Below are 11,820 nucleotides of genomic sequence, written 5' to 3'. Positions count from 1 at the left end.
TAGCAAAGACAACACTTTTGCAACGCTTTAAAAGCGTTGTGTATTTTTTGCAAAAACATCATTATTACAACGCTTTAAAAGCGTTGTTGTTTTTGGCAAAGACAACACTTGTGCAACGCTTTAAAAGCGTTGTCTTTTTAAAAAAAATTTAAAAAAATCTATTTACAAAATCATTTTTTTATATTTACAAAACTATTAATTTTCTTTTACCATGTCCAGATTCGAATTTGACATATAAAATAGTATTAATTAGCTCAGCTAATGATTTCAAACTTGTACTAAACAATAGAATTCAACTACAAAGTATTAGTATTTACAGGAGAATTCAACTATACACAAAACTAAATATTTATGTTTCAAAGTAGTTAGTGACATTCAAATTTAAAATAAAAAAAACACAAAAAAGCTAGCCGGCCTCGAAGACAACGATCTGCATGCTTACTTCTACTAGATATATTGATCAAAATAGATTGACGGCTTCAGACTGGGACAAAACATCTACCACTGTGTATCTGTCACAGAAAATAATACCATCAGTATTATGCAAAAGAAATTTTCGATGGTAATAACTGAAAATAAAGGTCACAGTTCACACCATACAATAATTTTTAAGAGAAAAAGAATTAAGCATAAAATAACGAGGAATAGAACAAACGAAAAATACATGTGCTATTTTGTTTTCGCCATGGAAATATAGCAAAAAGAATAGCATAATTGGAGATGCTAGGGAAACCACTGTGAGACCTAAATACATAATTAGAGATGCAGTGCAAAAAAGAACAACATATATTTCATTTGAGTTCTTACATATGAACTAAAGTCGAAATCAGCATATGTTCTGATTTCTTTGGTTTGCAGAACTTGTAGCTTTATCAAACACAATTTGACTTGAAATTTTTCAGTAGCAAATATAGTTTTCCGGTGTACTAAACTATACATATAAAATATGGCTTTGATTCTAGAGTGCAAAGAAAGGATTTAAAAATTCAACATGTCAACATGAAGGTAGCAAAAAACCATTTTTGAACCAGTAAACATGGTATTTTCTACAAGATATTGAAGCTGACTCTTGGATATTACCTACCCTTTGATCGAGCATCTAGAAGTTGATGAGTTTTGTCAGTCATATTTTGTTTGACCTAAAAAGGTACGACAATCCCAAATTCATATTCCTAAACTCATCTGATGTTTTTGGGCCATCAAGAAGGTAATGAACTTACATAAACTTTAACTAAAACAAGGTAATAAACTTACATAAACTTGAACGTACCTACTCATAAATATGATCTTGTATACATTCTGCCAACTCCGATCGCACCTCATCAATTTCTTCTCAAGAATACTCCGCTTCTGTAAACTATGAACATTAATGAAAAAAAAAATCAACATTGACTTTGCAAATTTTAAATAGTTTATTTCAAATAATTTGAGACATAAGCAAGAAAACATTACTATAGATCGTAGTGAATCTCTCTCGATAATTTCAACTTCTTCAACAATTTGTCTCATAAATCGCATCAAATAATAACCACATTGTTTGGCATCTTGTTGTCGAGGAGCCTATGTTAATTAGAGATAAATTAATAATGATAAACATACACATTCAAATATATGTTATATATAATTACACATACCTTTACTACTTCTCACTTGTATCTAATGTGTACTAGAAGCCTCATTATGAAGCACCAATTGCTTTGAAGCATTATCTACGGGTAGATCATCCTCCAAATCATTTGTGTTGGGGTCTTCCAAAGAACTGTGGAGTTTGGTAGTTAACTTCTGCGATGATCTAGCTTGTTTCTTTTTAAATTTCGGAAAAATAGCACCAAGATGAGACTTCATCCAAAATGATAAATTCACAATTAGAATAACTAGCAATTATTATACAAACAATAGCAAATGGTGTCAGACTAGAAAAATAGAAAATCCAAATTATTTATAGAATAACTAAATACTGTAAGTTAATCAGATCAGACATTTTCTCAATCTTCTTAAAGGTAGCTGAGATATACAATTCCAGAGAAATTGAAAAAACGAGTATGAAAAACAAGAAAAGGATGAGTTATATATACAGTTTGTTGCTTACTTAACTCCACAGCTTTGTGACTGTCCTACTCATGACTACTCCAGGTGACTGAAGCCTCTTCACTACGCAAGGGCAAAACTTTAATTCCGTATAAATGTCAATGTTGAACGAACTCTTGAAAGTCAAAAGGCTTCTTCAGGGCAATGCCTTAAGCTAAGCTCCTCCCTCTTCTTTTCCTCTTAACACCTACTATCAAAACAGTACCAAACTATCTCGTTCCACTCCAGGAGTAAGATTTTAAATCATGTACCCAAACTAATTTGCAGAGAGTTTTACAACCCAAAATCACAAAGATTATTGAACTAAATATTGACAATATAAATTTCACATTCGAGAAATAAACCTCTAATTCATTCTTAAACTTCAGGATTGAGCATCTCTAGGAGAGCAATCATCCTTGTATGCTGTCATCTCAAGCTAGACTAAGGCACATGACAAAACAACTTAAAAATGAAGGCCTAAAATTCTAAAAGAATATCTTTCTTGCACTAGACTATTTAATTTTGTGGTATATTTAACATCGTGCAGGAAATTTCACTTGACCAAGATTAGAACAAAAAGACAAATTTGTGTTCCTTGTCATGAGTCATGATCAATGAATTAATAAAAATGAAATTAACAGGAATCAAAAGAACTAGATATGTGAAAGATAGTTCAAGATTAGCAGTAAATCACTTTGGCCATTCAATTTTACAGGACCTTTCAAATATCCGATATATTGCACTATAAATTATTTGAGATGCAAAAATAAAATAATAGTGATCCATGGCTACTTATTTCTTTTGCCTTTTAACTTGATAGAGCATCAATCATCTAGAATCTGAGTTTAAAAATTTACCAAACAGAACAGAAGAATAACTCACCTTATGAACCAGGTCCTTCTGCTGATGATTTGATGTTAATCTTCTCCTCATCAGAATCTGAGTCACTGGCATTATAACCTGAGAAATAAAACAGCTGAGCAACACCCTAAATATATATCATAGGTGATATATCCCGTCCTAATTAGAGTATCACCTGGCCGTTTGTCGCTAACCTTCCAAACTGAACTCCGATACTTTGATGCTCTTGAAATCCAAGCATTTGCCTGCAGATGCCAAGAGCAAATTAAAGAATTTGTCACGGAAAGAATTCAGAAAAACACTAATTCGTACATATTGTGTTACCTTTCAAAATAATGATCTGATGCCAAGGATGATAGGCACACAATACCAAACACAAGAAAAATAAGTACAGACTTTCAATGCAATATCAACAATTACTTTGTACCATAAAATGATCATCAAATGCATGAGATATGTCACAAAAACATGAAAATCAGATGTTTGAATGAACTGGTGCCTAGTTACAAACCGGCTGCAAGTAAATTTGAATAATTAGTAGATATCGGCAAACAACTGATCTAAACATATTAAACTAAGTAGTTTGGTTACGGAAAGTCCTAGACAGAAGCGTTACACACACAAACAACATATCTGGAACATTTGAAGTCAATTGACTGTCCTGATCAATACATTTCCAATGATCCAATAAATTTCCTAAGCTGTCGTCTCAACCCTTTTTTTTCTATTCGCTAATAATCTAATCTATGGTAAAAATCGCAGGGAAAAAAATAGGAAACAAAAGAATCAACAGAGGAAACAAAACCTTGTCAAATTAACTGTAAACCCTACCATTTCTGTAGAGGAAACCACCGGCGAGTAGATCTAGTGCGGAGGCGGCGATCCAAAAGCAGAGTGATTAGGGCATTTGATATTTGACGAAGAGGTGAAGGAATTCAGAGGAGAGGAGGTTCGCGGAGAGGAGTTCGCTGGAGAGGGGTTTGCTGGAGAGGAGTTGGATGGAGAGGACATGAGAGGAGGAGTTGGAAGGAGAGGGCGTGAGAGGGGTTCGGGAAGATAGGCATGAGATGAGGAGTTGTGAGAGGGGTTCGGGAAAATAAGCATGAGATGAGGAGTTGTGAGAGTGAAACCTAGGGTACTTGATCCAACGGTTTGTATTATCCTAGATTTAAATGAGGGTTTAACAATATACAACGCTTTTTAAAATTCATTGTCGTAGACACTAAAAAAAAGCTAATAGACAACGCTTTTCAAAAAGCGTTGTGTTTGACCCACAAAAATCACTAATAGACAACGATTTTTAAAAAAGTGGCGTCTATTAGTAAGAAAATAAAGAAATAGACAACGCTTTTCATTAAAAGCGTTGTTAAAAAGAAAAAGACAACGCTTTTTAAAAAAAGTGTTGTCTTTTAAGTGTTGTAAAATCCCAATTTTCTTGTAGTGATGGTTCCACTGTACAAAAATTTTGTACAAAGGTCTGAACCTTTTCCTAGCTACCATATGTTCTTTTAAATTAAACTCGAATCGCCTGCGGAACTTAACACGTTTGATCCTAAGTTTAATTTATTTGTTCTTTTAGGTTTAGACTTGGATATCCTGCGGAACTTAACACGTTCGATCCAAATCACCTAGATTATTAATTCCATTAAATATTAATTTCCAAATTTGGCTTCCAGGACCGCATGGCGAGGCACATGGCCTTCTTGGATATGGGAATAACCACCACCACCTAGACAAAGCCTTTTAAGGAAAGTTAATATTTAATTTCCTTAAATAACTTTAGGTCAACCAAAAAGAACAATCAAATCACAAGGAAAAGAAAAATAAAAGAACACAACATCGAAAAACTAATTCGAAATACTAGAATCACATGCCTCTTGTATTTGGTATTTTTACATGAAAATAAAACTAACATGATGCGGAAAACAATATTAGTTATACCTTACTTAGTAGATAATGACCTCTTGATCTTCTACCGTATTTCTCTTCTAATCTCGGACGTTATGTGGGCAACGATCTTCCGAGACGAGGACCACCTAGCACCTTCTTCTCCTAACTTCAAGTTTCGGCCAAGCTCAAAGCTTCCAAAGGATGAAGATCTTTTTCCACCAACCAAGCTCCAAGGGATGCAAGCTTTCTCTCCTTCTTCTCCAAGCTAAAATCTGGCCACCACTTGATCTCCAAGGAGGATGAGAGGTTCGGCCACAAAGATGGAGAGAAGAGAAAGGGAAGAGGCCGGCCACACCAAGGAAGAAAAGAGGGAGAAAATAATAGAGGTTGTTCACCTTGAAGGCAACCAAAACCCCCTCTTTTATAATCCTTAGCTTTGGCAAATAAGGAAATTTAATTACAATAAAATTTCCTTAGCTTTCCTTGACATGAATTAATTAAGAAAAATAAAATAAAATTTCCTAATTAACCATGTCATGGCCGGCCACCTCATGGAAGAACAAATAAGACAATTTTCAATCAACAATTAAAATTCCTTATTTGTCTTCGGAAATTTTAAAAAATAAAATTTTCCTTTAAAATTCCTTCATGGTTGATAAAAAGAAATTTCTATAATTTTAATTTTTCATCATGTGAATAATTTACAAAGAAGAAAAATAAAATATCTTTCCAATCTTCAAATAAGGAAAGAGATTTAATCTCTTTTCTTAATCTTTTGTAGAAACTTATAAAAGGGATATTTTAATTTTTAATCTCTCTTTTAAATTATATCTTCCACATAAGAAAAATTTAAAATTAAAATTCTTTTCTAATTTAATAGGGCCGGCCACCTAAGCTTGGGTTCAAGATAGGGCCGGCCACCCATGGATCAAGGCTTGGCCGGCCCTAGCTTGGTTCTCAAGCTAGCTTGGCCGACCCCTACACCATGGGTATGAAGGTGGGTATAGGTGGGTATAGTACTCTATAACTAAGAGGCTACAATAGGGACCGAGAGGAGGAATTGATTTTGATCTCCCGATAAAATTAAGCATCCCGTGTTCGCCCCGAACACACAACTTAATTTTATCAATAATAATTCATTCCACTAGAGAACTATTATTGAACTACCGCACCAATCCCAAATTACATTTTTGGGCTCCTTCTTATTATGAGTGTGTTAGTCTCCCTATGTTTAAGATATCGAATGTCCACTAATTAAGTGAGTTACTGACAACTCATTTAATTAATATCTTAGTCCAAGAGTAGTACCACTCAACCTTATCGTCATGTCGGACAAACTCCCCCTGCAGGGTTTAACATGACAATCCTTATGAGCTCCTCTTGGGGATATTATCAACCTAGATCACTAGGACACAGTTTCCTTCTATAATCAACAACACACACTATAAGTGATATCATTTCTCAACTTATCGGGCTTATTGATTTATCGAACTAAATCTCACCCATTGATAAATTAAAGAAATAAATATCAAATATATGTGCTTGTTATTATATTAGGATTAAGAGCACACACTTCCATAATAACTGAGATCTTTGTTCCTTTATAAAGTCAGTATAAAAGAAACGACCTCTGATGGTCCTACTCAATACACTCTAAGTGTACTAGTGTAATTATATAGTTAAGATAAACTAATACCTAATTACACTACGATCTTCCAATTATTTGTTCCTTTCTATTTTGGTCGTGAGCTACTGTTTATAATTTATAAGGTACTGATAACATTATCTTCTGTATGTGACACCACATACTATGTTATCTACAATATAAATTAATTGAACAACTACAAACAAATGTAGATAATTTGACCAAAAGTGATTCTTTATTCAAAATAAATGTTTACAAAAGCTTAGGCTTTCAGTATACACTCTAACAATCTCCCACTTATACTAATGACTAAGCAGCCATATCTGCTGCCATACATCTGATTCTCATCCCCTCCACATGTCGATCGAAAGCTTTTGCTGGAAGGGCCTTAGTGAAAGGATCAGCCAGGTTATCTGCTGATGCAATCTTGGCGATGACAACTTCTCCTTTCTTCACGATATCTCGTATCAGGTTGTACTTGCACTCTATATGTTTACTTGCCTTATGGGCTCGTGGTTCCTTCGAGTTTGCAACTGCACCACTATTATCACAATAAATTGTGATGATTTTGGGCAAACCAGGAATCACATCTAAGTCCATTAGAAAGTTCCTGAGCCATACTGCTTCTTTAGCCGCCTCAGAGGTTGCTACATACTCAGCTTCCATGGTTGAGTCCGAAACGCATTTCTGCTTAACACTCCTCCATGCAATGGCTCCACCTCCTAAAGTAAACACATAGCCTGATGTAGACTTACTGTTGTCCCTATCTGATTGGAAATCTGAATCCGTGTAACCCATAGGGAGCAAATCGTCTGCTTGGTAAACTAGCATATAATCTCTAGTCCTTCTTAGGTACTTTAATATATGCTTTACCGCAGTCCAATGTCCTTGTCCAGGGTTACTCTTATTGGATCGTGAAACGTCGATAGAGGGGGGGGGTGAATATCGATTCGAAAAACAGCGTTAATAAGAGTTAAGCGCAGCGGAATAATAAAAAACTTAGACAAACTGAACACGGTGTTTTTTACTTCATTCGGAGCCTGTGACGACTCCTACTCGAAGGCCCGTACTCTGTGAGTACTTTCGTTGGGTAATCACTAGCAGTTCGAAAATGATTACAATTTAAAGTACAGGAATGCTAGCAAAATAAAGAAAATACCGACAAGAATTAAAGAAAAGGAAAGGAGCGTATTATCGGATCTTTGTTAGCGTCGCTGGAGCGCAGAGCAATAGAGCAAGCAGTAGAAGACTTTCTTTTCGTTGTGTTCTGAAGCTCCCCTCTGACCCTCCTTTTATATGAGGCTCGGGGTGCCCCGGATCCCTTCCGGGCGCCCTGGTGGGACGTGGCAGGTCCAACCAGCAAGCTCCACATGGCGATGCGCGAGTTTGGATAAAACTTACCTCCGGGCGCCCGGATCCCTTCCGGGCACCCGAACCTCCTATTTCCAGGAACTCCTTCTCCTGCAAAATAGAGTTAGTCCGAGGCAAATATATATCCTGTAAAACAGATTGTTAGCACAATTAAAGTTCAACAAAGTAATAGCAAAGAGTATGACTTAGATTCCGTCTTTCCGAGATCGGAATCTAGTCACGATCTCGACTTAGATATCCGAAATAGATCTAAGCCGGATCGACGCCTAATGTTCCCTTTCCCGGGAACGCGTCCTCGCAGTCACTCCCCTCCAGTGACTTACCTCACTTGCCTACCAGACGTCCGGTCAGCCCGTCTGGACTTCGTCGACCTAGCTGGACTTCGTGCCTAAGCGTCCGGTCAGCCCGTCGACCCGCTTGGACTTCGTGCCAGCTATTCGGTCAGCCTGTCGACCTAGCTGGGCTTCGTGCCAGACATCCGGTCAGCCCGTCGACCTGTCTGGACTTCTCCTGCACACTTGATCAAAGTGTCAGACAACAACAAACTAACTTAACCTGATTTGTCATTCATCAAAACTTAGGTTAAATCGTTAGTGCTAACCGCACCAACAATCTCCCCCTTTTTGATGGAATGACAACCTGGTTAAGTTAGTGAAAACATATGCAAGTAACAACATGCATTTAGTAACAACATGCATTTATGTGGTTTTTAAGTTAGTTTGTATTTTCAGTTTGGTTTAGCTAACTTAACCACCTAACCCTCCCCCTTTGTCATTCATCAAAAGAACTAATGTCAGGTAAGCATAAATACAGACTGCAGACAAAATAATAAGTAATGTTAAGGTAATTTGGGGGAGTTTAAACTTTTTGAAAATTAGCTTTTAGCTTTTAGAAAAATAGCTAAGTTTAGATAGTCTAATTTTCAAACATAAGTGTATAAGTTCTAAATTTCAAGATCAAGTTTTAAATTTTCAAAACACGTTTCAACTTTGAAAAAAAATTTCAAAACTAAGTTTGAAAAATTTATTTTTCAACACTAAGTTTGTAAACGATTCAATTTTCAAAATTAAGGGAAATGATTTTGAGAAGCTTAGTTTGTAAACTTAAGTTTTGAAAAAATCTAATTTCCACAATTTTCAATAACAAAGCAATTTTTACTACTAATTTAACTTTCAAATCAAATTGTCAAAATTAAGTAAAATCAAATTTTAAGAACTAGATTTTTAAATTCAATTTTCAAAACTAAGTTAAATCTAATTTTCAAAATCAATTTTCAGTAAAACCCAATTTTTAAAAACAACTTAGTTTTATAAGAGTTAGTTTTCAAAAATAGGTTTAAGAAATTTTTAAGAAAACATTTTTCAATCACTAACATAAAATATTGAAAGTATTTGCTAAAAATATTCAAAGTAGAATAATTTTTAAAACAAAGGAGTTTTCAAAATAATTTTGTAAAATTCTTTCAGAAATTTTCAAAAATAAGTTGAGTTTAAACTTTGATTTTCAAAAATAAGTTTAAAATTCAATTTGAAAAACTGAAGTAGTTTTATATCTCCCCCTGAGGCTTTTGAAAATATTTGCTAAGAATTTTTAATTTAAGATTTTCAAAGTAATTGGGGTAGAATTTTCTAAAGAGATTTTAAAGAAAAAAAATAACACTTAAGGAGATTAAAAAAAACCTCCTCCTGAATTTGATACTCCTTTAATTTATTACTCTCCTTTAATTTATTAATTTTCTCTAGGGGATTTAAAAAGAAAAAAATTGAACCTCCCCCTGAATTGGTTACTCCCCTTAATTTAATATCTCCCCTTAAGTTAATATTAAGGTTTGGTTGTGTTAAATTTCAAAGCCCTAACACATTTGTCTAATTTAGTAACAATTATATTATTATCTCTGTATCCTTGGTATAACTATTTATTTAATTTGATTAATCAATTATTAATTAATTTTAGATTCAAGCGTTTAACTTTAATTTAAGGTTAAATAAGATAAGATTTTATTAATTCAATAACAGTTAAGCATTATCAATAATTTATTGATTAGTTTTTACTTGATTTTTAAAAGAGTTTTTAAAATAATTTTTAAAATGTTTTAAAAGAAATTTTAAAATACTTTTTAAAAGAGTTTTTAAAATAATTTTTAAAAGGTTTAAAAAGAATTTTTAAAAGAATTTTTTAAAGTTTTTTAAAATGATTTTTAAAAGAGTTTTTAAAATAAATTTTAAAATGTTTTAAAATAATTTTTAAAAGAATTTTTAAAATACTTTTTAAAAGAGTTTTTAAAATAATTTTTTTAAAAATTTTTAAAAGAATTTTTTTAAAATAAATTTTAAAAAAGTTTTTTTTTTAAAAATAGTTTTTAAAGAAATTTGAAAATAATTTTAAAATAATTTTTAAGTTCAGAATAAAATTTTTAAAGTTAAATATAAAATTTTTTAAAGTTAAATTTTTAAGTTAAATATAAAATTTTTAAAGTTAAAATTTTCAGTTAAATTTTTTAAAATAATTTTTAAGTTTAAAATAATTTTTAAAGTTAATTTTAAAATAATTTTTAAAGTTAATTTAATTTTTAAAATAATTTTTAAAGTCAATTTAATTTTTAAAATAAATTTTTAAAGTTAATTTAATTTTTAAAAATAATTTTTTTTAAAGTTAATTTAATAATTTTTAAAATAATTTTTAAAGTTAATTTAATAAGTTTTAAAATAATTTTTTTTAAAAAAAGATATAATTTAATTTAACAAAAATTATTTAGTTTTAATTCAAAATTTAATTCAGAATTTAATTTTAACTTGAAATTCAATTTAAAATTTGAAATTCAATTTAAAATTTAAAATTTAATTTTAATTAATTTAATTTGAAATTTAATCCTTAGTTATCTCACCCGATCTAGATTATCAATCAGGGAATCCTATAATTTTGTGAGATGAATTAGATTTAATTACAGAGTTTGGTTTAACTTGTATTAGATTCAAGTTTAGCTTTGGTCTCAACAAATAGGCATTCTTAGGATAAACTTCTAAGCTTGGTGAGTCACCTGGACATCATTAGAAGTAACCAACCCTTCGAGGTTTTCTGAATAGTCCTATCCACGGAGCTTAGTACAAAACTTTGGTTTAACTGGTTATGATTCATTAAGGGTAGCTTCGGTCTGTTCCACTTAGCCAGATGCACCAGGTCGAAGCCATATCTTCCTAGACATGCATAGACTAAGCTTCCCTAACGTACTATCATCTAAAACTTCACCAGTACCATTTTTCAATTTAAACTTGAACTCTCTTTAACTAGTCCTAATTACCCTGTCGGGTAGGTTAGTTTTGGTTAAAATTTAATGTTTAATTTGTAATTTAGATTCAAGTTTTTAATTTTGAATTAATTAAATTGGTCAAATTATCTTTCTTTAAGAGAGTGTATTTAATATTTGAATTTTCTTTCAATTTTAATTTTATTGGGTTAATTGAATTATCTTTCTTTAATAGCTTATTTTTAAAGTTTAAGTTTTTATTTATTTTTAAATTTGAATTAACTAAACTGTTTGATTTATATTTTCTTAATGGGTTATCTTTTAGTTTTTTATTAATTGTTAATTTTGAAATTTCTAGATTTTTTTTGTTTAATATGTTATCTTTAACATTTAATTTTAAGTTTGTTAAATTCTGTTTTGATTTTATCAAAGTGTTTGATTTTATCCTTATATTTTCTTTGCCTTTTAAATTGATATGGTTAATTGAATTTATTAGATTAGTTTTATCTTTAAAGTTTAATTTATTATTAATTAAATTATCTTTGTTTTGGATAACATTTTCTAGACTGATTTTATCTTGATTATTAAATATTTTATCAAGGTATTTATTGATTTTATCCATTTTCTCATTTTTAGCATTTAAATTCAAATTTATTTTAATGTTTGACTTATTTATGTCTAAATGCTCACCTAATTTTAAATTTTCTGAATTAATTAAATTATTTGAATTGATTTGGTC

General features: G+C 31.6%; 1 long non-coding RNA gene across 5 annotated transcripts; it reads right to left on the bottom strand.

Annotated features, from left to right (window-relative positions):
• Nucleotides 1-374: 374 nt before the first annotated feature.
• On the bottom strand, nt 375-4,030 carry LOC122041162. Of its 5 annotated transcripts, none has more exons than XR_006128883.1 (8): nt 3,763-4,030; nt 3,107-3,176; nt 2,953-3,030; nt 1,635-1,839; nt 1,453-1,560; nt 1,271-1,357; nt 1,085-1,139; nt 375-512 (listed from the first exon to the last, which is right to left on the bottom strand). It is a non-coding gene; the product is annotated as an uncharacterized LOC122041162 (long non-coding RNA). The 5 variants fall into 5 exon arrangements; XR_006128882.1 differs by having other exon boundaries at nt 1,635-1,803; XR_006128884.1 differs by having other exon boundaries at nt 1,635-1,759.
• Between the last annotated feature and the right edge of the window lie 7,790 nt (nt 4,031-11,820).

Source organism: Zingiber officinale, chromosome 2A, assembly GCF_018446385.1.
Source record: "Zingiber officinale cultivar Zhangliang chromosome 2A, Zo_v1.1, whole genome shotgun sequence".
Taxonomy (NCBI): Eukaryota; Viridiplantae; Streptophyta; class Magnoliopsida; order Zingiberales; family Zingiberaceae; genus Zingiber; species Zingiber officinale.
Note: the sequence above shows the minus strand (reverse complement) of the source record. Positions and strands in the feature narration are given on the sequence as shown.